Below are 27,632 nucleotides of genomic sequence, written 5' to 3' on the forward strand. Positions count from 1 at the left end.
TTCTTATCTCTGGTGGCTCAGAAGGTAAAGAATCTGCCTGCAACTCAGGAGACTTGAGTTTGATCACTGGGTCAGGAAATCCCCTGGAGAAGGGAATGGCTACACAGTCCAGTATTCTTGCCTGGAGAATTCCATAGACAGAGAAGCCTGAAGGGCTACAGTTCACACAGTCCATGGAGTCACAGCGAGTCAGACACAGCTGAGTGACTAACAGTTTCACTTTCACTTATCTCTACACCATAAAATGTTGCAAGTCTGAGAATTCTATCACCTTAATACTCCACTGTCCTAACAGTGTACAAGGGGTCCAATGTATTTGTTGTCAAATCTATGAAAAACAGTAGGGACAGATGCACTGGTTTATTCTTATCTGATGCTCATGTTAGGTAGTTAGAATAGAAAACAAGAGTCCAGAATGGTGGTGGCTAAAAGACAAGGAAGAAAAAAGCCTGTGAAAATAGAACAAAAGAAGGTCTGAGGACCAGAGTGAGGACCTCAAGTAGAACAAACAACACTCCTGACTAGCCCAATTTACATAGGGCAGGCCTAAGGGGAGAAAAAACATAAAAAGAGGAGCCAAAGGGCTGGGTCTCTCTCTCTCCCCCCTCGCGTGCTGGGGCGCTCTTCTCTTCTCATCTTTGGGTCGACATGCCCTCATGCCTCGAAGATGGATTTTCCTGCTATTTTCTAAATAAAATAGAACTGGAACACGGAGCTGTAACACTGATTTGTCTAAGAGCTATAACATGGTCTGCTCGAGACCTGAGAGCTATAACACAGTCTGTCCAAGACCCAAGAGCTGTGACACGCTGAGAGCTTTAATGTTCGTCACGCCAAATCTTTGTTGTGACGAGACAGAACTGAGGTGATTACACTCCCCTGACATCTATGGTGCTGTGACTCGGGTTGAACCTGGCTGAAACCACCTTGGCGCGGCCCCCACAAGGAGGAGGCCAAGCACAGCAGGAGCCCAACTCGGCAAAGCTCCTCGGGTAGAAGCAGAACTCGAAGAAAACCCAGCACAGGGGAAGTGCCCGTCGTGCTGGAAACTGGGACAGCGAAAATCAAACTCAGCAGAAAGCTCACACAACTCAGTCTCAGATTCCAGAAGACCTCCTCTTAAGGTAGGAGGGGTCCTCACTCCTATGGCTGGAGGGACATATGCCTAACGAAATCTTAATTCCTTTACAATCTCTTGTTTCTTGTTTCCTCGAATCGCCTGCGAATAGGCGGGCGGCAGCGGGTGCAACTGAGGGACTCTGGAGCGGCTACTCTTTGGTATGGCCCAAAGGCACTATCTGCTGAGCCCCAGTAGCTGTTACCCAAGCTGGTGGGGGTTCTTCTGTCCTTACTCTTCTCTGTGCCAAGGGTCAGGCCAATGAAAACTGTGAGCACTAGTGAGATATTTAGCAAATTTTCCGGGAGGCTATGAAGGCAATTCCTTGGCACATTTGTCCCACTAATTTTTCCTCCTGTCCTTCAGCTCTCTCTACCGGGACTCAAGCCCCACCAAAACCCAGGATGCCCACCTTCAGGACCTATTGAAGCTCAGGCTCTGATGTCTCATTGCAAAAATTCAGTGAGAGACAAAGCTACAGGTAAGAGGTAGATTGGTTAGGATTCAGAAAGAAGCACACTCTGAAGGGTGCAGGCCATGGAATGTGGCCTGGCAAGGTTTTGCTGGCAGGGTGAATTCATAGGCTGATGAGCGGGAGAATCATCCCAGCCAATGGGGAATCACCCACTCCTCTGTCTTTTGACAGTGCCTTGAGATCAGTGGAGAAATAACTCCAGAAAGAATGAAGGGATGGAGCCAAAGCAAAAACAATGCCCAGTTGTGGACATGACTGGTGATAGAAGCAAGGTCCGATGCTGTAAGGAGCAACACTTATAGGAATCTGGAATGTTAGGTCCATGAATCAAGGCAAATTGGAAGTGGTCAAACAGAAGATGGCAAGAGTGAATGTTGATATTCTAGGAATCAATGAACTAAAATGGACTGGAATGGGTGAATTTAACTCAGATGACTACTATATCTACTACTGTGGGCACGAATCCCTTAGAAGAAATGGAGTAGCCATCATGGTCAACAAAACAGTCCGAAATGCAGTACTTTGATGCAATCTCAAAAACGACAGAATGATTTCTGTTCGTTTCCAAGGTAAACGATTCAATATCACAGTAATCCAAGCCTATGCCTCAACCAGTAACGCTGAAGAAGCTGAAGTTGAATGGTTCTTTGAAGACCTACAAGACCTTCTAGAACTAACACCCAAAAAAGGTGTCCTTTTCATTATAGGGGACTGGAATGCAAAAGAGGAAGTCAAGAAACACCTGGAGTAACAGGCAAATTTAGCCCTGGAGTACAGAATGAACGAGGGCAAAGGCTAACAGAGTTTTGCAAACACCCTCTTCCAACAACACAAGAGAAGACTCTACACATGGACATCACCAGATGGTCAACACCGAAATCACATTGATTTTATTCTTTGCAGCCAAAGATGGAGAAGCTCTATACGGTCAGCAAAAACAAGACCGGGAGCTGACTGTGGCTCAGACCATGAACTCCTTATTGCCAAATTCAGACTTACATTGAAGAAAGTAGAGAAAACCATTAGACCATTCAGGTGTGACCTAAATCAAATCCCTTATGACTACACAGTGGAAGTGAGCAATAGATTTAAGGGACTAGATCTGATAGACAGAGTCCCTGATGAACTATGATCTTCATGACCCAGATAATCCTGATGAGGTGATCACTCAACTAGAGCCAGACATCCTGGAATGTGAAGTCAAGTGAGCCTTAGGAAGCATCAATATGAACAAAGCTAGTGGAGGTGATGGAATTTCAGTTGAGCTATTTCAAATCCTGAAAGATGATGCTGTGAAAGTGCTGCACTCAATATGCCAGCAAATTTGGAAAACTCAGCAGTGGCCACAGGACTGGAAAAGGTCAGTTGTCATTCCAATCTAAAAGAAAGGCAATGCCAAAGAATGCTCAAACTACCACACAATTGCACTCATCTCACACGCTAGTAAAGTAATGCTCAAAATTCTCCAAGCCAGGCTTCAGCAATACATGAACCGTGAACTTCCAGATGTTCAAGCTGGGTTTAGAAAAGGCAGAGGAACCAGAGATCAAGTTGCCAACATCCGCTGGATCATTGAAAAAGCAAGAGAGTTCCAGAAGAACATCTATTTCTGCTTTATTGACTATGCCAAAGCCTTTGACTGTGTGGCTCACAAGAAACTCTGGAAAATTCTGAAAGTGATGGGAATACCAGACCACCTGACCTGCCTCTTGAGAAACCTATATGCAGGTGAGGAAGCAACATTTAGAACTAGACATGGAACCACAGACTGGTTCCAAATAGGAAAAGGAGTACGTCAAGGCTGTATATTGTCACCCTGCTTATTTAACTTATATGCAGAGTACATCATGTGGAATGCTGGGCTGGATGAAGCACAACCTGGAATCAAGATTGCCGGGAGAAATATCAATAACCTCAGATATTCAGATGACACCACCCTTATGGAAGAAAGTGAAGAGGAACTAAAAAGCCTCTTGATGAACGTGAAAGAGGAGAGTGAAAAAGTTGACTTAAAGCTCAACATTCAGAAAACTAAGATCATGGCATCTTGTCCTATCACTTCATGGAAATAGATGAGGAAACGGTGTCACACTTTATTTTTTTGGGCTCCAAAATCACTGCAGATGGTGACTGCAGCCATGAAATTAAAAGACATTTACGCCTCAGAAGGAAAGTTATGACCAACATAGACAGCATATTAAAAAGCAGAGCGATAACTTTGCCAACAAAGGTCCGTCTAGTCAAGGCTATGGTTTTTCCAGTGGTCATGTATGGATGTGAGAGTTGGACTGTGAAGAAGGCTGAGCGCCGAAAAATTGATGCTTTTGAACTGTGGTGTTGGAGAAGACTCTTGAGAGTCCCTTGGACTGCAAGGAGATCCAACCAGTCCATCCTGAAGGAGATCAGTCCTGGGTGTTCATTGGAAGGACTGATGCTGACACTGAAACTCCAATACTTTGGCCACCTTATGCGAAGAGTTGACTCATTGGAAAAGACTCTGATGCTGGGAGGGATTAGGGGCAGGAGGAGAAGGGGACGACAGAGGATGAAATGGCTGGATGGCATCACCGATTTGATGGACGTGAGTCTGAGTAAACTCCGGGAGTTGCTGATGAACAGGGAGGCCTGGCATGCTGCGATTCATGGGGTCGCAAAGATTCGGACATGACTGAGCGACTGAACTGACTAACTGACTAACTAGAGATATCCTGCCACCTCTGGGTGCGTCTTTTGGCTTACAGATTGGGGAGTAAGGTTTACTTGAATTTGACTTGTCATCTTGGCCCCAATTGATTTTAATTGGTATACTTTAAGCCCTTGGGCTATGCCATTCTTTCAAAGGTTGTGCTCTGCCCTCTTCCCTCCTGTTTCATGCCCACAATGTCGCCTCTACAATCTTCTAGAGAGACAACCAGAAAATAGCTGGCCCTTAGGAGGGAAATACTGTATAATATCCAATCCCTCCAGATATTCAGGGCTTCATCTTCCGTGTTCCCTGCAACATGTGCAACAGCAGCATCTCTCAGGGGACCCACTAGGGCGGGTGACAGGCACACAATGCCTGCGAGAAGTCCATCTGCTGGTGGCCTCCCTTCAAAGGCAGTTGGGCTTCCAGGGATAATGTTTGCCACTTTGGGAGTTAGCCCTGCAGGCCGTTTGGAACCAAACCCTTACCACCCTTCTCCTAAAGTTACAAACATACCCCTGGATCAAATCTCCACTCCACTTTTATGGAACACCTGGTCTGTTGCCTCTTAACAAATTTGTTCTTAAGCCACTTACTAACTCCTACAACCAGGACCCTGCCCCCTTGTAGGCAACACTGCTCCACCCAGCCTATTATTAAAATACCTTAATGTCCCTAATAGGGCCAGATAACCCACTCCTTTGTTAGTACTTCTGTTATTACCTAAAATGGGTCTATGACAAGGAAATGTTTATCACTGGAGACACCCTAACCTGCTCTTATGGAGGACTAAGGAAGAAATCAGTGACTTACAATCCCTTAGAGTAAGAGGATAAGGCTTGTGACTGTTACACTGTTCCTCAGTCTCAGGGTACAGGCTTGGATTGCTTTACATCATGATATCTATTCCCATCCACAGTGGACAAACCAGCAATAAATTACGATTACAATCCCTCAATCCTACCCAGCGCTGGTAACGCTGGAGATCTTGGGGATGCTCACCTCCAGTCCAGGGGTCCCAGGAGGTCAACCTGCCTTGACCTACCTAGGGATCTGGTCGTTGAAAGGTTGTCACGCCTTAACCTGCTCGGGGACCTGCCAGTCCAGGGATCCCAGGAGGTCATCACACCTCAACCTGCCCAGGGACCCAGTTCTCAGGAGGCCGTCATGCCTCGACCTGCCCGGGGATTTAATCTCTAGGAAGCTGTCACGCCTCAGCCTGCCTGGGGATCTGCACCCTGACCCAGGGACGCCTGGCTCTCAGGTTGCAACAGTACTGGATAGGATAAGCTTCAGAAAGACTCACCCCTAAGGAAGTCCACCCATGGAAATAGAAGGAAGCCTATGACTTGTGGGACTGTGCCCAGTCTCAGCAATAACTCAGGAGCCCAATGAGAACCCCACTGCCTTTCTGGAAAGGCTAAAAGAGGCCTTCCAAAAGTTTAACAATCTGGACTTGGACTCTTAGGAGGGACAGGTGATTTTAAAGGACAAATTCCTGTCCCAATGTGCATCAGATATCAGAATTAAGTTACAACACCTACGGCAGCAGGACCCTGCTTCCTCTTTAGATAGATGGTCCAGACAGCCACCAATACCTTTTATAACAGAGAACAGGAGAAGGAGGCCAAGGCCCAGGAGAGGGAGAGAAGGAAAGAGACAAGGCATGCCCGGATGCTGGCCGCCCTCCAGGGCAGCCCGATGGCAAACCCCGAATCCCTGAAGGACAAAGCACGAGGCAAATGCCTAATCTGTAGACAGGCGGGACATTGGGCCAAAGAGTGTCCAAACCGTGATAAGTCTCCTAAAATGGCTTGCTACAAATGCCGTAAACTGGGACACTGGGCGGCACTCTGCCCTCGGGACCCAAGAGACTCAAGGTCAAGAGCCAAGCCCTCCCTCATGGTGGTTCAAGAGGACTGAAGCGGCCCGCTCCAGCCAGCCCGCATGTCACAGAAAACCATCACGGGGCTGGAGCCAAGGGTGCAACTGGATGTGGCAGATAGGTCCGAGAATTTCTTGGTTGACACAGGGGCTACCTACTCTGTCTTGATCTCCTACTTCGGAGCCTTCTCCTCCCAAACCTGTACCATTTTGGGTGCCACAGGAAAAGCAACTACTAAAAGATTCACCCAAGCACTTCTTTGTTGCTGGGATGGACAAATATTTTCCCACCAGTTTCTGGTGATCCCTGACTGTCCTACTTCCTTAATGGGAAGAGACATACTCACTAAACTGGGGAGCACCCTTGTGATGGGAAGCTTTTCAGCCCCTAGAGCCCTACAGCGCCTGGTTACTACTGAAGAACCCATTACACCTTCTCCAATAGAGAGGGACCAAAAACTATGGGAAGACAAAATTAACCCCCAGGTGTGGGACCAGGGAATTCCCGGATGAGCCCACCGAGCTGAACTGGTCATCATTGTCCTCCGAGATCCCACTCGGTTTCCTAACCGGAAACAATATCCCCTCAAAAGAGAGGCTCGGGAGGGACTACAGCCTTTAATAAATAAATTCCTTGCTCTTGGGCTATTGGTCCCCACCAATTTGCCATGCAACACCCCAGTCCTCTCAGTAAAGAAAAAAGATGGAACCTGGCGAATGGCTCAAGATCTCTGAATCATATATGAAGTTGTAGTCCCCCTCCATCCCACAGTACCCAATCCCTATATAATCTTGGGAGAAACACCACCCAGTGCCAAGTGGTTTACAGTCTTGGATCTCAAAGATGCATTTTTTTGCATACCACTGGCTAAAGAATCCCAATATCTTTTTGCCTTTGAGTGGGAGGCCCCAGGAGAAAACCACCAACAGATGACTTGGACAATATTACCTCAGGGTTTCAGAGATAGCCCCAACTTGTTTGGACAGGCCCTTAGCCAGGATCTCCTAGATCTGGACATGGGACCTAATGGGAAAATATTACAATACGTAGATGACCTACTAATGTGATCTCCAGACGAAAAAAATGCCCAACAACATGCAATTCAGGTTCTAAACTTTTTGGCAGAAAGGGGATATAAAGTCTCCCGTGCTAAGGCACAGATGGTCGAGACAAAGGTCACTTACCTGGGAGTTCAGGTTACACACGGGTCCAGGAGGCTGTCCTCTGATCGGGTACAAGGAATCCTCCAGTTGCCCTCCCCCACGACTCAAAAACAATTGCGAGCTTTCCTGGGGCTAACTGGGTATTGTAGAATCTGGATACCCAACTATGGTCTAATTGCCCAGCCCTTATATGAAAGCTTAAAGGGACGAGATCATTCAATCCCACTGATGTGGGGAACTCCTCAAAAGAAGGCAAAGGCTACACTAAAACAGGCCTTAACTCAGGCAACCGCCTTGAGGTTGTCAGAACCAGAAAAAGCATTCCAACTTTATGTCCATGAAAGAGAGGGAACAGCCTTGAGGGTGTTCATTCAAAGGTTGGGATCTGAGCCCCAGCTTACAGCTTACTTATCCAAGAGGCTTGATCCAACCGCCCGAGGTTGGCCCCCCTGCCTTCAAAATCTTGCAGCTGTTGCAATCATGATAGAAGATGCTTTAAAACTCTCCTTTGGGGACAAACTATTTTTACCAGCCACCAAGTAAAACAACTCCTAAATGGGAAAGGCCATTTATGGATGTCTGATCAAAGAATCCTCAGATATTAAGTAATGCTGATGGAAAATCCAGGTCTCACTGTATCCCCTTGTGAGGTTCTTAACCCAGCCACCCTCCTGCCTACCCCCAAGGGCTCTCTCCCCTTTCACTCTTGCCTAGAAACCTTGGGCCACTGGACAAAACCCCGAGAGGGACTGTCGGAAGATCCTCTGACCAACCCTGAGGAAATCTGGTACACTGATGGAAGCAGCTTTGTCTTGGATGGAAAAAGAAGAGCCAGATATGCAGTAGTCTCCAATTTTGAGATCATAGAGGTTAAGCATCTGCCACCAGGTACTTCAGCCTAATTAGCTGAGCTCATAGCCCTGACTCGAGCTTTAGAGCTGGGAAAAGGAAAAAGAGTAGCCATTTACACTGACTCCAAGTATGCCTTTCTAATGCTACATGTACATGCTGCTATTTGGAAAGAAAGGAGCCACTTGACCACCCGAGGGTCCCCAATAAAGAATGGTGATCAAATTCTTAGACTCTTGGAGGCAGCCCATTTGCCCTCTGAGGTTTCAGTCTCCCACTGTAAAGGACACCAAAAAGGGAGCATGGAAGTGGCACGAGGGAACCAAGGAGCTGATCAGGCAGCTAAGAGAGCAGCGTTACAGAACCATGACCTAATAGGAGTTGCCACCTCAGTTCCACAGCCTAACTTGCCAGGAAGTCTTTCATATACTGAAGGTGAAACTCTTAAAGCTAAGAGTGAGGGCTTTCAAGAAGATCATATGGGGTGGTTCCAAAAGGAGGGACTCCTTTTTCTGCCTGGAATCCTCCAATGGAAGTTGGTTAACTCCTTACATGCCACCACTCATTTAGGGAAAAAGACCCTCCAAAGATTACTAGAAAGGTCCTTAAGAGGAACAGGCCTTCAAACAATTATAAGGCAAGTGGTCTCCTTTTGTCCCACTTGCCAGTTAAATAGCCCCCAAGGAGCTCGAAGACACCAGCTGGCCCAGTCCATCCAAAGATGTGGAGCCTACCCAGGAGAGGACTGGCAGATGGACTTCACCCAGATGCCAGTTTCTCAAGGATATAAATTAGCCATGATAGATACATTCACAGGATGGATTGAAGGCTTTCCCACTCGAACTGAGAAGGCTGAGGAGGCAGTAAAAAAAAACTGCTCCATGAAATCATTCCAAGATTTGGTCTGCCCAGGTCATTACAAAGTGACAATGGGACATCATTTATTTCTAAGGTCACCCAAAGGGTCTCTAAAGCATCGGGCATTACTTATTATTTCCATTGTGCCTGGAGGCCTCAGTCTTCAGGAAAAGTAGAAAGAGCCAACCATTTCTTAAAATCAGCAATAAAAATGATAACCCAGGAGACCTCCCTGGCAAGGAAGGAGGCTTTACCAATAGCTCTCCTCCACACCTGTGTTGCCCCTAAGGAACAGGTTGGTCTTAGTCCTTATGAGATGCTATATGGGAGACCTTTTGTTTATGTCAATGACCTCTTCCTAGATCCAGAGGTACAGACCCTCCAGTCTTATACCATGGCCATTGGGCAATTCCAACAGGATATATGCTTGTGGGGTATGACCCAGGACCCAAAGGATTCTAAGCAGTCACCACCATATGCTCCAGGGACTCAAGTCCTAATTAAAGTCTGGAAAGATGGACTCCCAAAGGCTCAACTCCAGGCCACATGGAAGGGTCTCTACCCTGTAATACTTTCTTCCCCCACAGCAGTCAAGGTACCAGGGCATGACTCCTGGATTCACTACTCACGAGTGAAGCTGCAGAAGAAAACAGAAAAGGGCACTCAGTACACCTGTGAGCCCCTGGGAGATCTCAGATGCCTATTCAGGACTACAAATGAGTGCCATTTAATAAACACTCCAAAAATTAAGTTTCTGGGGATAAGATTTCTCAGAATAACTCTAAGGAGCCAACACAGCTTGGCAGGGATAGTACTCCAAAACAGACAAGAGATAGATCTTCTGATCCCTGAACAAAGAGGGATTTAAGCCATCCTGGTGATGTGAATTTGAAATTGGCTAATGCCCCTACTAGTCCTTGTTATGCCATATTGATGCTGCTTACGATTGTTCCATGTACTGTCAATTGTCTAACCTGTCTTGTCTCTGCCCAGGTCAAGCTGCAACATGCAGTGCCAGTTCAACAAAGATATAAAGCTACAGTCGACCACGGAAAATACCACTCACCCTTAGATGGACACTGCTATAAGGACTCTGAGGCTTGAGACTAGCAAGAGGGGGAGGCTCAATGCCCCTCGCCATCCCAGTTCAGCAGGAAATAGCCAGAGAGACCTCAACACCCTTATTTCCAAAGAATTGGGCTTCTCATCTCTTGAGGGGGGGAATGTTAGGTAGTTAGAATAGAAAACAGGAGTACAGAATGGCAGTGGCTAAAAGACAAGGAACAAAAAAGCCTGCAAAAATAGAACAAAAGAAGGTCTGAGGACCGGATTGAGGACCTCAGGTAGAACAAACAATACTCCTGACTAGCCCAATTTACATAAGGCAGGCTCAGGGGGAGAAATAAACATATAAAAAGAGGAGCCAAAGGGCTGGGGGTCTCTCTCTCTCTCTCTTTCCCGTGTGCTGGGGCGCTCTTCTCTTTGCGCCTGTGGGTCGACATGCCCTCACGCCTCGAAGATGGATTTTCCTGCTATTTTCTAAATAAAATAGAACTGTAACACGAAACTGTAACACTGATTTGTCTAAGAGCTATAACGTGGTCTGTTCGAGACCTGAGAGCTATAACACAGTCTGTCCAAGACCCGAGAGCTGTGACACGCCGAGAGCTTTAATGTCCGTCACTCCAAATCTTTATTGTGATGAGACACAACCAAGGAGTGTACACTCGTCTGACGCTCAAACCCAGGATGATGAGCCAGAGCAACGCCCTTACCTGGGGTCGTAAGTGTTGCAGTGAGAAGGGAGCATAAGGCAGTGAGATCGGTTATCTCTCATGACAGGTCTGCTGTCCTCCCAACAGACCCACAGTCAAGAGGACCTCAGGCCATCATCTCATTCCAGTTAAACTCTGGGTGTCTAGGACTTTGATTTCTAGTACATGCAAGGGAATCAGACTCTGGGGAGCTGACTCACTGTAACCTAATGCAGATTTTTTTTTTTAAGATGCTACTTTCATTTACAAAAACCAGTTACGACTTGTGTTCACTGGTTGGTAGATTATAGGTGAATGTATTTTAGGTGAAAATGCCCAGGAAACCAAATCAGAAGCAAAAGAATCGGAGAAAAACAAGTTAATTGTCTCCTCTGAATGGCCAGAGTTACCAAGCTGTCCCACTAGGTATGTAACAAGGGCCACATCACCACAATTGTTAGCAAAGGCAGATTGGTTCAAGATTGTGGAGTGGAAGGATATGTGTTCATCTTCCTGAGAGAGCACCAAAATCACAACTAGCTATTGAACCACCATCAAGAGAAGGATGCTGGAACCCATGAAAAATGGATACCCCACATCCAAAGACAAAGAAGAAGCCTCAATGAGACAGTAGGACAGATGCAATCACAATAAAATCAAATCCCATACCTGCCAGGTGGGTGACCCACAAACTGGAGAACAACAATACCAAAGACGTTCTCCCACTGTTGTGAAGGGTTTTAGCCCCATGTCAAGCTTACCAGTCTGGGGATCTGCTAAAGGGACCAGGAATCTCCAGGAAATCTGACTTTGAAGGCCAGTGGGATTTGATCTCAGGGCTTTCACAGAACTGGGAGAAACAGAGACTCCACTCTTGGAGGGTACAAAGAAAATCTTGCGCGCTCTAGGACCTGAGGGAAAGGAGCAGTGACCAGACAGGAGACTGAATCAGACGTATCTGCTGATATTGGAGGGTTTCCTGTGGAGCCACAGCTGACAGCGGCTCACTGCAGGCAGGTGAATACTGGCAGCAGCAATCCTGGGAGTTCCCCCTTGGTATGAGCCCTCTTGAAACCACAGAACTTGTAGACGCCAGGACTGGGTTGCCTCAGGCCAAGCAACTAAAAGGGGGAGGGAGTGCAGCCCCACTCATCAGCAGACAATCCAATTACAGTTTTACTGAGCACAGCTCTGCTCACCAGAGCAAAACCCAGTTTTCCCCAGCACCAGTCCCTTCCATCAGGGAGCGTACACAAGACTCAGCCTCATCTACCAGAGGGCAGACAGAAAAAGCAAGAAAAACTACAACCCTGCAGCCTCCAGAATGAAAATCACATCACAGAAAGTTATTAAATTGTTAAAGTTAAAATGTAAACACAGAGAATTATGTTCCAGATGAAGGGACAAGATAAAACCCCAGAAAAACAACTAAATGAAGGGGAGATAGGCAACGTTTCAGAAAAAGAATCCAGAATCATGATAGTGAAGATGATCCAGGATCTCAGGAAAACAATGGAGAAGATACAAGAAATGTTTACCAAAGACCTAGAAGAACTAAGGAACAAACAGAGATGAACAATAACCTAGAAGGAATCAATAACAGAATAACTGAGGCAGAAGAATGGATAAGTGACCTGGAAGACAGAAAGGTGGAAACCACTGTCACAAAACAGAATACAGACGTAAGAGTGAAAAAAAAACAAAGACAGCCTAAGAGACCACTGGGACAACATTAAACATAGCAACATTATCATTATGGGGTCCCAGAAGGAGAAGAGAGAGAGAAAGGATTTGAGAAAATATTTGAAGAGATAATAGCTGAAAACTTCCCTACTATGGGAGAAGTGAATTCTTGAATATCTCTTTTTCTGATCCAGTATGAACTGATTTAATAATTTATCTCTGAGAGGCAATCTTATTTCTTTACTTCCACGTTCTTGAGCATAGAGAAGTTTCTTCACTATTCTTCATTAGAAGAAAGCTATACTTATTCTGAGTAGGGAAAGCTATACTTATTTTGAGTAGGTGTAGCATCTTTTCGAAGAAGGCAATGGAGACCCACTCCAGTACTCTTGCCTGAAAAATCCCATGGAGAGAGGAGCCTGGCAGGCTGCAGTCCATGGGGTCGCACAGAGTCGGACACGACTGAAGCAACTTAGCATGCATGCATGCATTGGAGAAGGAAATGGCAACCCACTCCAGTATTCTTGCCTGGAGAATCCCAGGGATGGTGGAGCCTGGTGGGCTTTCGTCTATGGGGTTGAACAGAGTCGGACACGACTGAAGCAACTTAGCAGCAGCAGCAGCAGCATCTTTAGAGTTGTCACTTCAAGCAGTATTTCCTAAAAGTGCAATAAAATGTCTCAATACTCAAAGTTTCTTAACTTTGAGTTAATTAAGAATCCTAGAGCCTAAATTATTTCCCCTTAAATTAATTCAATCTTCATTAGGAAGCATCTCAATGGGAACGTAAGGTTCTGAGAGCCACAGTTTTAACCTTCAGCATACGGAGGTTAAACTCACACACTTTGAAATATCTGGCATCAGTTACAGTGTCAGCATATCTGTAGGTCAATTAGAACAAGCTTGTTTATTTTGTTGTTCATTTCTCTGAGAAACTAGTAATTACAGATACATGTCAACATATTACACTATGTGGTAATATGTGAGTGTGTGCTAAGTTGCTTTGGTTATGACCGACTTTTTGCAACCCTTTGGACTGTAACCTGCCAGGCTTTTCTGTCCATGAGATTCTCCAGGCAAGAATACTGGCGTGAGTTGCCATGCCCTTCTTCAGGGGATCTTCCCGATCCAGAAATTGAACCTGCATCTCTTACGTCTCCTGTTTTGGCAGGCAAGTTCTTTACCACTAGTGCCACTGGGAAGCCCTTATGGTAATACATTTCACTATCATTATGTCTTTGCTAAATTTGTCTTTATATATTGAGATGACAGTTTATTAGGTTCATTATAAATTTAGGATTATTAGACATTCCTGAAGAATATTAACCATAATATTGCTACTCTCTTTATATTTAGTAATGCATTTTGCCTTAAAGTCTACCTAGCCTGATTCTAACAACACATGCATATTTTTTGGTCTATCTTCTGTCACCCTAGTAAATACTTTCAACTTACACTTTAGACATTTTTCTTATGAATGGCACATAACTGTGCTTTTAATTTAGTCATATAATCTTATTCTCAAAGTATGATTTTCAAATTGTAGTCTGAATCCCTGAGAGTACCCAAGAAACTTTGGTTATTGGTATCTTGGTCCATTTGAACTGCTGTAACAAAAATATCATAGACAGATGGCTTTAATAGCAAACATTTATCTCCCACAGTTATGGCGTCTGGAAGTCCAAGATCAATGTCCCAAAAGATTTAGTGTCGGGTGAGAGCTCACTTGCTGTGTCCTGCATGGTGTAGAGTTTTCTGAGGTATCCTTTATAAGAGCACTAATCCCATTCATCAGGACTCCATGCTGATGATTTAATCACCTTTCAGAGCTAAAAGCTCTTAATGCCATCACATTGGGTTAGAATGTCAACATGTAAATTTGGGGAAGACAAACATTCAGTCCATAACAGTAAGGTAGGTGAAATTAAAATTACATTCTTTTCTCCAACTTTTCTGAGATATAATTGATACATAACAATGGATAATTTTAAAGTGTACAATGTGATAACCATCACATTTAATACACATGCATTGCAAAATGTTCATCACAATAAGGTTAACTAACACATCCTTCACCTCACATAATTACCATTTTATTGTGGTGGTGGTGGTGACGATGAGAACATTTAAGATATGCTTTCTTGGCAAATTTCAGGCATACAATACAGTATTGGAAATCATAGTCACCATGTTGCACACTACAGCCTCAGAATGTACCCCTCTTACAATGGGAAGTTCACACTCTAACCAATATCCCCTCATTTCCCCCAACCCCAGCCCTTGGCAGCCACCATTCTGTTCTCTATTTCTATGACTTCAACCTCTTTAGATGCCACATGTAAGTGACCTCATACAGTATTTGTTTTCGTCTGAATTATTTCACTTAGTCTAATGCCCTCAAGTTTCATCTACACAGTCACAAATGGCAAGATCTCCTTTTTTAACAGCTGAATATATTCTGTTGAATACACATACCACATTTTATTTAAGCATTACTCCATTTAAGGACACAGATTGTTTCCATGTCTTGGAATAATTGTGAATAATGCTGCAATATACATGGGAGTTCAGATATCTAAAAGAGTGCTTTCATTTCCTTTGAATAAATACCCAGAAATGAAACTGCTGGATCATGTGGTAGTGCTATCTTTCTTTACCATTTTTCTTTCTTTTTTTTTTTTTTTTGAGGAACCTCCATAGTAGAGTCTTCCTGTAATGGCAGTACTAACTTATATTTCCAACAAGAGTGCAGTGGCATTACATAAATTCTCAGTGTTGGGTGAACTACTGTTATGCTCAAAACATTTTGCCTCCAGCCATTCTGTATCCATTAAACAATAACTCTCCCTTTCCTACTCCCCCAACCTCTGTTAACCTCTATTCTACTTCCTATCTCAATGAATTTGCCTATTCTAGATACCTCATATAAATGAAGGTATAAATGGAGGAATCATATAATATTTGCCTTTCTATGTATGGCTTATTACACTTAAAATATTATCAGTGTCTATCCATGTTGTAGCATATATCAAGATTTCATCCCTTTCCATAGTGAAGTATAAATCACATTTTGTTTATCCATCCATTTGTTGATAGACACTTGGGTTGTTTCTACCTTTCAGCTGTTTTGCACAATGCTGTATCACTATGAACAAAGCTAGTGGAGGTGATGGAATTCCAATTGAGCTATTTCAAATCCTAAAAGATTATGCTGTAAAAGTGCTGCACTCAATATGCCAGCAAATTTGGAAAACTCAGCAGTGGCCACAGGACTGGAAAAGGTCAGTTTTCATTCCAATCCCAAAGAAAGGCATTGCCAAACAATGCTCAAACTACCACAGAATTACACTCATCTCACACACTAGCAAAGTATGCTCAAAATTCTCCAAGCCAGGCTTCAGCAATACGTGAACCGTGAACTTCCAGATGTTCAAGCTGGTCTTAGAAAAGGCAGAGGAACCAGAGATCAAATTGCCAACATCTGCTGGATCATCAAAAGAGCAAGAGAGTTCCAGAAAAACATCTATTTCTGCTTTACTGACTATGCCAAAGCCTTTGACTGTGTGGATCACAATAAACTGTGGAAAATTCTTAAAGAGATGGACATACCAGACCACCTGACCTGTCTCTTGAGAAACCTGCATGCAGGTCAGGAAGCAACAGTTAGAACTAGACATGGAACAACAGACTAGTTTCAAATAGGAAAAGGAGTATGTCAAGGCTGTATATTGTCACCCTGCTTATTTAATTATATGCAGAGTACATCATGAGAAAAGCTGGGCTGGATGAAGCACTAGCTGGAATCAAGATTGCTGGGAGAAATATCAATAACCTCAGATATGCAGATGACACCACCCTTATGGCAGAAAGTGAAGAAGAACTAAAGAGCCTCTTGATGAAAGTGGAAGAGGACAGTGAAAAAGTTGGCTTAAGACTCAACATTCAGGAAACTAAGATTATGGCATCTGGTCCCATCACTTCCCGGCAAAGAGATGGGGAAACCGTGGAAACAGTGACAGACTTTATTCTGGGGGGCCCAAAAATCACTGCGGATGGTGATTGCAGCCATGAAATAAAAAGATGCTTACTCCTTGGAAGAAAAGTTATGACCAACCTAGACAGCTTATTAAAAAGCAGAGACATTACCTTGCCAACAAAGCTCCGTCTAGTCAAGGCTATGGTTTTTCCAGTAGTCATGTACGAATGTGACAGTTGGACTATAAAGAAAGCTGAGCACCGAAGAATTGATGCATTTTGAACTGTGATGTTGGAGAAGACTCTTAAGAGTCCCTTGCACTGCAAGGAGATCCAACTAGTCCATCGTCAAGGAAATCAGTCCTGAATATTCATTTGAAGGACTGATGTTGAAGCTGAAACTCCAATACTTTGACCACCTGATGAGAAGAATTAACTCATTTGAAAAGTCTCTGATGCTGGGAAAGATTGAAGGCAGGAAGAGAAGGGGATGACAGAGGATGAGATGGTTGGATGGCATCACCAACTCAATGGACATGAGTCTGATTCAACTCCGGGAGTTGGTGATGGACAAGGAGGCCTGGCGTGCTGCAGTCCATGGGGTCACAAAGAGTTGGACACGACTGAGCGACTGAACTGAACTGTTATGAAAATTGGTGTACAAATACTTATGTCCCGGCTTTTCATTTGTTTAGACGCATACCTAGGAAGGGAATTGCTGGGCCATATGGCAATTTTGTGTTTAACTTTTTGAGGAACCAACACACAGTTTACCCTAGCAGATCCATCATTTTACATCCCCACCACAATACATGAGGTTTCCAATTTCTCCACATCCTGGCTAACAGTTGTTACTTTCTGTTTTATTGATTATAGACATCCTAGTAGGTGTGAAGTAAAGACCACTTGTTTTGTTAAATTTGTTAGCTTGGGGTTTCCTGGACCTCACAGGTACTCAAAACCTAAACTTGTATGGGTTGATCCATGTTAACAAATCCTCAACAAATCAGGTTATTTCCATACAGGGCCTATGACTACCCCAACAAGCTTCCTATCATCACATTGTCCAAGTGAGTAGATTTCTCTCAGCCACCATTTCACTGAAGGGTCGACCTCCAAAAGCCCTGATATACAGAGAGTATGATTCTATACACTCATCATCAGAAGAACCTGTAGCTGAATCACCATTAAAACCCAAACTAACTCCCTACTTTTCCCTTAGCCCTCCTTTTCCTGGGCTCCAACATAATCAGCTCTCAAATTTTCTCCTAGGCTTCACCTATCTACAACCTCAATCCAAGAAAGCCTGCTTCACATGCCACCTTTATCTGTGACCCAAAAGGTCTTTCCTCACTTTATTGTAATTTCAGCTATTCTTTCAAATATATTCATCTTATTTTGCTTTAAATTTGGCATTTTTATTGGGAGGATTTTCAGATTACCTAATCTACCTATTGTTAAAATATCCTCCAAAATATTACATTCAATCTTTAGGCTTTATTTTTAGAAGCTAATCTTACTACATGATTGGAGAATAAAAAAATTTGGAAATAATTCTACCTGTTCGCCTTTTAAAGTTATGTTCAATTGTTTGATCCAAGTATTTACAAATCCATAGAAGTAAATTGGAAGTTATATCATGATAAAAGTTCATATTATTGGGCTTCCCTGGTGGCTCAGTGGTGAAGAATCCCAATGCTAGAGACATGGGTTCAGTCCCTGCTCTGGGAAGATCTCATATGCCTAAGAGAAACTAAGCCTGTAGACCACAATTAACTAGAGCCTGTGCCCTAGAGCCCACAAGCTGCAACTACTGAGCCCACGCGTCACAAATACTGAGGCCCATGTACCCTATAATCCATGCTCCACAGCAAGGGAAGCCACCACTGTGCACTGCAACCAGATAGCCCCTTCTCACCACAGCTATGAAAGACCCATAAAGCAATGAAGACCCAGAACAGCCGAAAATAAATAAATAAATAAATAAATAAATATTACTACATTAGCTTTAGATTACTGACATACTGCAATATTTCTTAGAGTGAGTTTGGTTAAATGATTTCCAAAACCAACTAATATGTTAATTATCAAAATAACTGTTTCAATATCAAGTTAGTAAAGTATTACATTAAACTAGATTAAACAGCTTTCATAACTGTAAGACATATATAACATACAAGCTGAATTTCTAAGAATGCATTTCTCAAATTTATCTTTTTGGAGCATTATATGGTACTAAATATTCAGACATATCACTTCTGGGAACTTTGATTTCCACATTTAAAATTCAAACTTCCAATTTTTCTATCTAGTTATATAAATCAGGCCATTATTATATTTGGATTATGTCATACAAATGTTTTAGTAGTTTATAGAATTAATGGTGGGCTCTGATTCTTGATAGCTATAATAATGTTACCTTTAAAAAGCTAAACTTTTGCTTCTTCATTTTTAATTTTAATTACCATAATCTCAGATACATATTTTACATATCAATAATCATAATAGAAAAGTGTTAGAATACTTAAAGTCTTTGATATGTTTCGTTATGGGAGTATGGAAAAGGAATTAAGAGATCTCAATATAGAAGGGAAAATGCACATTTAAGGAGTAAGTTTTCCATAGCAACAGAGTCATATTTGTCCCATAGTGATTGTACCGAAATAACTTATTTAAAAGCCCTGGACACTTCAAGTTAATGGAAAAATTGAAGAGAACATTAAAGTCTCATTACCCTAGATAGTGATTTATGAATTAGGTTTAATAGCCTAAGTATTCTCTCATCTGCTGAAAAATATATCTCTAGAGATTAATATTAATTTTAATAATTCCAGTTCTGAAAGAAGTTTTTCATAGAACATACTAAAAAATGCAATACTTCTGTGAATAAAAATCTTTAAAGTTTTATATGATTGAAATTGCTCAGAAATATAAAAACAAAGAACCATTAGAATACATCTAAATACCTGATAGCTCAGTGGTAAAGAATCTACCTGCAATGCAGTAGACCACGGTTTGATTCCTGGGTTGGGAAGATCCCCTGGAGAAGGGATAGGGTACCCACTCCAGTATTCTTGGACTTCCCTTGTGGCTCAGCTGGTAAAGACTGCCTGCAATGAAGGAGACCTGGGTTCGATCCCTGGGTTGGGAAGATCCCCTGGAGAAGGGAAAGGCTACCCACTCCAGTATTCTAGCCTGGAGAATTCCATGGACTGTATAGTCCATGGGGTCGCAAAGAGTTAGACACAACTAAGTGACTTTCACTTTCACCAAAGGAATGGAAATAACTTCACAAGAAATTACACAGTTCATTATCTACTAAAGAACTGATTTTTCAGTTTATAAATTATGGAATTTATATAGAAATCTAGGAATTCCTAGATTCTTCTGAATTTTTTTCTACCATCTACTCATATCTCTGCCAGTTAACTGTTTCAAAATGTGAACAAAACTGAATATTTTTTAAATCACAAAATACTTGAATGGGAAAAGTCCTCAGGGGGATCTATTAAAACAACTTAACTACCAATGAGGAACTGATGCTAGCTTTTGCACTGCTTAAATTTTTATAAATTTCATTATCACAAATGACTAAAATTCATGCTGTGTGGGCTTTCTCTAGTTGCAATATCAGGGGCTCAGTAGCTTTAGTTTTAATCAGGAATTCAACATACATACATACATAATGGAGCAACTGCTATATACTGGTCACTGGGATAGTTGTTTGTGGGTATCAAAATTAATAAGAAATTGTCCTTTTCCTCAGAAAACTGAGAAATCTGTTACAACAACTAAGGTCAGTATTGTAGAGGAAATACAATAGAAATGACTAAAGCTGGAGTACAGTTCAGGGAGACCTCAGCCTGCTTGTAGGTAGAAGGAGAAATCAGGCCTGAGTAGCAACTAGTCAATTCAAGGGCTGGCAGAAAGAAGAACATTCTATCTTGGGATATGCAGAGATATGACATAAGGCATTATGAAATACATGGGCAAGTATGACAGTGAAAAGCCAGGGGGATATATGGGAAGTTGAGGCAATTATTGTGGAGATCTGTTGATCTTCCTTACTTTCAGTGGAACTTCTTTCTGATGAGAATCAGAGGGGTTCAGGGAAGAAGCTTGCCACATGTAAATTTAAAAACAATTAGCTATAAATTTCAATATGGAGTATTAAAGAAAGCAAAGTGGTAAGATGATCGGGACAGACCATAAAAGAGCAAGAAGGATTAAAACACAGACAGGCACACTCACTGAAATATAGCAGTTGCAGAGGTACTGGAGCAACTAGGAAGGGACGTTTAAGTAAAGAAAAGCATGTCAGTATGCACCATGGAATATTACTCAGCCGTTAAAAAAGAATTCACTTCAATCAGTTCTAATGAGATGGATGAAACTGGAGCCCATTATACAGAGTGAAGTAAGCCAGAAAGATAAAGAACATTACAGCATACTAACACATATATATAGAATTTAGAAAGATGGTAATGATAACCCTATATGCAAAACAGAAAAAGAGACACAGAAGTACAGAACAGACTTTTGAACTCTGTGGGAGAAGGTGAGGGTGGGATGATTTGAAAGAACAGCATATATATTATCTATGGTGAAACAGATCACCAGCCCAGGTGGGATGCATGAGACAAGTGCTCGGGCCTGGTGCACTGGGAAGACCCAGAGGAATCGGGTGGAGAGGGAGGTGGGAGGGGGGATCGGGATGGGAAATACGTGTAACTCTATGGCTGATTCATATCAATGTATGACAAAACCCACTGAAATGTTGTGAAGTAATTAGCCTCCAACTAATAAAAAAAAAATAAAAAAGAAAAGAAAAGCATGTCAGAGGACTGACACTATCTGCCTTCAAAACTTACTATAAAGTTGCAGTAATCAAGACAGTAAGATATTGGCAAAAGAAGAAACAAACAGATCTATGAAACAGAATAGAGAATCAAGAAATAGACCTAGACAAACACAGTCACATTAATCTTTGACAAGGAGCAAAGGCAAATCAGTGGAAAAAAGATAATCTTTTCAATAAATGGTGCTAGAACAACTAGATATCCACAAAAAAAAAAAAAAAAGAATCCTTGCAGTCTTTACACCCTCCAAAAAGATAAACAGATCATAGATATAAATTAAAAATGCAAAACTACGAATTCCTGGGACTTCCCTGGTGGTCCAAGGGTTTAAACTCTGCACTTCCACTGCAGAGGGTGCAGATTCAGTACCTGGTGGGGAAACTAAGATCCTGCATTCTGTACAGCACAGCCAAAAAAAAAGCAGACTCATTATGATGTTTATGTTAAATTTTGTATGTCAACTTATCTGAATACAGCTTAAAAAAATCTGTAGTGCTTTAAAAAAGAAACTATAGAACTCCCAGAAAAACATAGAAGAAAATCTAGATGACAGACATGGTGATGATATTTTAAATACAATACCCAATTACTATGCATGAAAGAAACAACTGATACTTGGACTTCATTATAATTAAGAACTTCTGCTCTGGAGGGAGGGGTATATATATATATATACGCACTTAAGGCTGATTTGATTTGTTGCATGGCAGAAACCAACACAACACTGTAAAATAATTATCCTCCAATTTAAAAAAAAATTTTGCTCTGCAACAGACAATGTCAAAAGAAGGAGAAGATAACCAACAGATTGGGAGAAAATACTTACAAAAGGCATATCTGATAAAGGACTATCATCCATTTACAAGAATTCTTAAAACTCAAAAAGGAAATAAATAATCTCATGTTTAAAAATGGACAAAAGGTCTTAACAGACACCTCACTAAAGAAGACATACAGATGGCAAGTAAACATATGAAAAGATATTCAACATCATATGTCATTAGGGAACTGAGAATTAAAACAAAGAGACACCATTATATATCCATTAGAATGGCCAGAATCCAAAATACTGACAACAAAAGCTGGAGAGGATGCAGAGCAACCCAAATTCACACACTGCAAATGGGAATGTTAAGATGATATAGCCACTTTGGAAGATGGTCTGGCAGTTTCATACAAAACAAACCATACTCTTACAATACAATCCAGTAATCACAATCCTTGATATTTACTCAAATGCTGATATCTATGTCCACATGAAAATCTGAACATGGAAGCTTATATCAACTTAATTTGTAACTGCCAAAATTTGGAAGCATTCAAGATATCCTTTAGAAAGTGAATGGATAAATACACTGTGCTGTAAATAGACAATGGAACATTATTCAGAGCTAAAAATGAGTTATCAATCCATGAAAAGACACGAAGAAACCTTAAGCACATATTACTAGGTGAAATAAGCCAGTGTGAAAGGGCTACCTACATACCACATGATTCCAACTACTCAAATTCTGGAAAAGGTAAAACTATGGAGACAGCAAAAAGATCAGTGGTTGCCAGTGTTGTGTGGAGGCAGAACACAGAGGATTTGGGGGTAGTGAAAATACTTTGTGTCATACTACAATGGTGGATACATGCCATTATCAGTTCAGCTCAGCTCAGTTGTGTCTGACTCTTTGTGACCCCATGGACTGCAGCACACCAGGCTTCCCTGTCCATCACCAACTCCTGGAGCTTACTCAAACTAATGCCCATTGAGTCAGTGATGCCATCCAACCATCTCCTCCTGCCTTCAATCTTTCCCAGCATCAGGGCCTTCTCCAGTGATTCAGGCTGGATGAAGCACAAGCTGGAATCAAGACTGCCGGGAGAAATATCAATAACCTCAGATATGCAGATGACACCACCCTTATGGCAAAGAGCAAAGAAGAACTAAAGAGCCTCTTGATGAGAGTGAAAGAGGAGAGTGAAAAAGTTGGCTTAAAGCTCAACATTCAGAAAACTAAGATCATGACATCTGGTCCCATCACTTCATGGGAAATAGATGGGGAAACAGTGGAAACAGTGTCAGACTTTATTTTTTGGGCTCCAAAATCACTGCAGATGGTGACTGCAGCCATGAAATAAAAAGACGCTTACTCCTTGGAAGGAAAGCTATGGCCAACCTAGGCAACATATTAAAAAGCAGAGAGATTACTTTGCCAACAAAGGTCCATCTAGTCAAGGCTATGGTTTTTCCACTAGTCATGTATGGATGTGAGAGTTGGACTATAAAGAAAGCTGAGTGCCAAAAAATTGATGCTTTTGAACTGTGATGTTGGAGAAGACCCTTGAGAGTCCCTTGGACTGCAAGGAGATCCAACCAGTCCATTCTAAAGGAAACAGTCCTGAATATTCATTGAAAGGACTGATGTTGAAACTGAAACTCCAATACTTTGGCCATCTGGTGAAAAGAACTGACTCACTGGAAAAGACTCTGAAGCTGGGAAAGTTTGAAGGCAGGAGAAGAAGGGGACAACAGAGGATGAGATGGTTGGATGGCATCACTGACTCGATGAACATGAGTTTGAATAAGCTCTGGGAGTTGGTGATGGACAGGGAACCTGGCATGCTGCAGTCCATGGGGTCGCAAAAAGTTGGACATGACTGAGTGACTGAACTGAACAATACCTGTGTAATTAACTATAAAGTTCAAAACTGAAGACCAAATAACGGTAAATAGCACATGATCAGTTGCCCAGTTGTGTCTGACTTTGCGACCCCATGGATTGTAACCCTCCAGGCTCCTCTGTCCATGGAATTTTCCAGGCAGGAATACTGGAGTGGGTTGCCATTTCCTACTCCAGAAGACCTTCCTGACCAGGGATCAAACCCATGTCACTTGCGTCTCCTGCAGTGGCAGGAAGATTATATATTTATAATTGTTTAAAGTTAGTATTTCTTTTCAATATGACCTCTGTGCCTTGGCTTAAAATATTGTGATCTTCCAATAATAATGATGATAATAAGATAAAAATAATATGATGTGATAATATGATAACAATATGTTATGATATGATATGTTATGATATGATATAGTATATAATATAATGATAATATGATAATAAAATGTGATAATAACAATAATGTGATCCATTATGGCAGACCAAATTACAAGGACCGAGAGTCAGAAGAAAGACACATAGAGAAGCATGCCTGGAAAGTCCCACTTAGTGTCTCCTAATCCCACCAGAGGTGAGGACAAGCTGAATAATGCTTTTGGCAGCCTCTTGGGCCATGTGGATAGCACAAGAAATCAGTGTGATTTTTGGAAGAAGGGAAGGAGTAGGAGTTAAAAGGGGGCAATGATCCTTTTATTAACCTCCGTAGTGGTTATACAGGTGCTTACTTTACCATAACTCACTGAACAACACAACAGTATTTTGTGCAGTAGTCTGTATGTGTATATTCCAAAGTAAACAAGCAAAAATGATATCATAGTAAGAAATGTCAATGTATCTTATGCCCTTAATTCACTTCATCAAACATATCAAGTATCTCTCCATTCTAATCACTGGACTAAGTGATTACATTGCATTACAGCTTCAAATAAGACCTGTACCTTCCTTTATCAAGCCTACAGTTACACTTACACTGACTAACTTAAAGAGTCCCTGACTAATTTAGTAAAGGAAGATAATGTCAGTTCTAAAGAATAAGCAAAATTCCGATTTACAAATTTGCTACTCAGGTCTTTATGGTCATAATTTATCAGTGACTTTTAAACATGTTAAACTGTAAACTTCTTGAGGTTAGAAGCCATGTTTTATTCATTTCTGAATCCTCTGTTGCTGAATCCTCTGTTGCCTGCACAAGGTCTAGCTAAGAGATGTAAATGACTAGGTTGAATGAAGAAATGTCAAGATATATTGAATGTCTTCTTTAATGGACCTGGTGACCTATTTGACTTTTCATTTTTAAATGCAAGCTGGTTCAAAGAAGACACTTAATTTTTTAAATTTTATAGAAAAATATTGCCATGCATAAATTTAGTGCTTAATAATTCTTTTATGATTGTTAAAAATCTATTGTTCCACTTTCAATTTTTAATCTTAGACTGATTCACATCAATCAAATAATAACTGAATTTTTAGCATTGCAAGAATTTGTAATTTAGTCCATGATTTTCATTTCACAGGTGAGGTAAATGAAGTCCTGAGAAGTTTAATGACTTGCCTAAACTTATAAACTAAGGCATAATACTTAAACAATTCTGACCTACAAATTCTGTCTTCATATTAAAAAAAAGAAATATTAGATGAGATCCCTTTATTTCTCCCCAAATCTATACTGCTTGGTGGTTGCTCAAGTCAAAAAAGGAAAATAATTCATATTCACTGTAAGAAAAGATGTGTGATTCTGTTAAATAGGAAGGAAAAAGGAAGGGGCAAATATGTATTACTTATGTGAAAAAAATAAAGGTCTACAAAGGTCAGGTGAATCACAAGCTGGAATCAAGATTTCCAGGAGAAATATCAAGAACCTCAGATATGCAAATGATACCACTTGAATGACAGAAAGTAAAGAGGAACTAAACAGTCTCTTGATGAGGGTAAAGGAGGAGAGTGGAAAAGCTGGCTTAAAACACAAAATTCAAAATACTAAGATCATAGCCTCTGGTCCCATCACTTCACGGCAAATAGATGGATAAAAAGTGAAAACAGGTACAGATTTTATTTTCCTGGACTCCAAAATCAGGGCTTCCCTGGTGGCTCAGAGAGTAAAGTCTCTGCCTGTAATGAGGGAGACTTGGGTTCGATCCCAGGGTTGGGAAGATCCCCTGGAGAAGGGAAAGGTTACCCACCCCAGTATTCTTGCCTGGAGAATTCCACGGACAGAGGAGCTTGGTAGGCTACAGTCCACGGGATCACAAAGAGTCTTACCCACCCCAGTATTCTTGCCTGGAGAATTCCACGGACAGAGGAGCTTGGTAGGCTACAGTCCACGGGATCACAAAGAGTCAGACATGACTGAGCAACTTTACAAAATCACGGCAGTGACTGCAACCATGAAATTAAAAGACACTTGCTCCTAGGAAGAAAAACTATGACAAACCTAGATAGCATATTACAAAGCAAAGACATCACTTTGCTGACAAACATCTATATAGTCAAAGCTATGGTTTTTCCAGTAGTCAGGTACGGATGTGAGAGTTGGACCATAAAGAAAGCTGCATGACAAAGAATTGATGTTTTTGAATTGCAGGGCTGGAGAAGACTCTTGAGAGTCCCTCGGACAGCAAAGAGATCAAACCAGTCAATCTTAAAGGAAATCAACCCTGAATATTCATTGGAAGGACTGATACTGAAGCTGAAGCTCCAATATGTTGGCCACCTGATGTGAAGAGCTGATGCATTGGAAAAAAAAAGATACTGATGTTGGAAAAAACTGAGGGCAAGAGGAGAAGGGAACAACAGAGGATGAGATGGTTGGATGGCATCACCAACTCAATGTACTTGCATTTGAGCAAACTCCAGGAGATAGTGAAGGACCGGGGAGGCCTGGTGGGCTGCAGTTCAAGCAGTCATAAAGAGTCTGACACAACTTAGCAACTGAACAACAACAACAATAAAGTATGTGTATTTACCATAACACCAATAAATGGTTTCAATAGAGTCAATGCTATTTTCTGGGGATCAGCAACTGCAACTTAAAAAAAAAGTCATGTCTATTACTGTAAAATTTGGAAAATCCACTTTCACAATCATGTTCTACTTGTAACAGCGAAGTTTAGAGTCTATGTAACCACAGATTTCACATTTTGTAATTATTGTTGTTTTAATGGTAGCATCATCAGTTTGAGGTATGTGGTGGTAGGTAGTTCAGTGGCTAAGTCATGTCTGACTCTTTGCGACCCCATGGACTGTAGCCTGTCAGGCTCCTCTGTCCATGGGATTCTCCAGGAGAGAATACTGGAGGAGTTGCTATTTCCTTCTCCAGCATATCTTCCCAACGCAAAAATGGAACTCAGGTCTCCTGCATTGCAGAAAGATTCTTTACTGAGCTATTAGCGAAACCCCATTACTTTAAGGAGATCCAGCCAAAGAGCCGAGTCTTTGGCTTGAACTGTCTTATACTCAAAAAGAGAAGTGAAATAGACAACCAAATACATTATATTAGACACTTGGAATATGTGATCACTTTCTATAAGAAAAACCACATTACATTCACAAAGAAGAGAAGGTTTTAGCTTAGAAGATTTTAGCTTAGAAAATTTTTTTCACAAGACAGGACTGAGAACTGATAGTGAGGGCCTCTAGAGACCATATTGCTAATTAATCTTTCTGTT

This window comes from Muntiacus reevesi, chromosome 16, assembly GCF_963930625.1.
Source record: "Muntiacus reevesi chromosome 16, mMunRee1.1, whole genome shotgun sequence".
NCBI classification, from domain to species: Eukaryota; Metazoa; Chordata; class Mammalia; order Artiodactyla; family Cervidae; genus Muntiacus; species Muntiacus reevesi.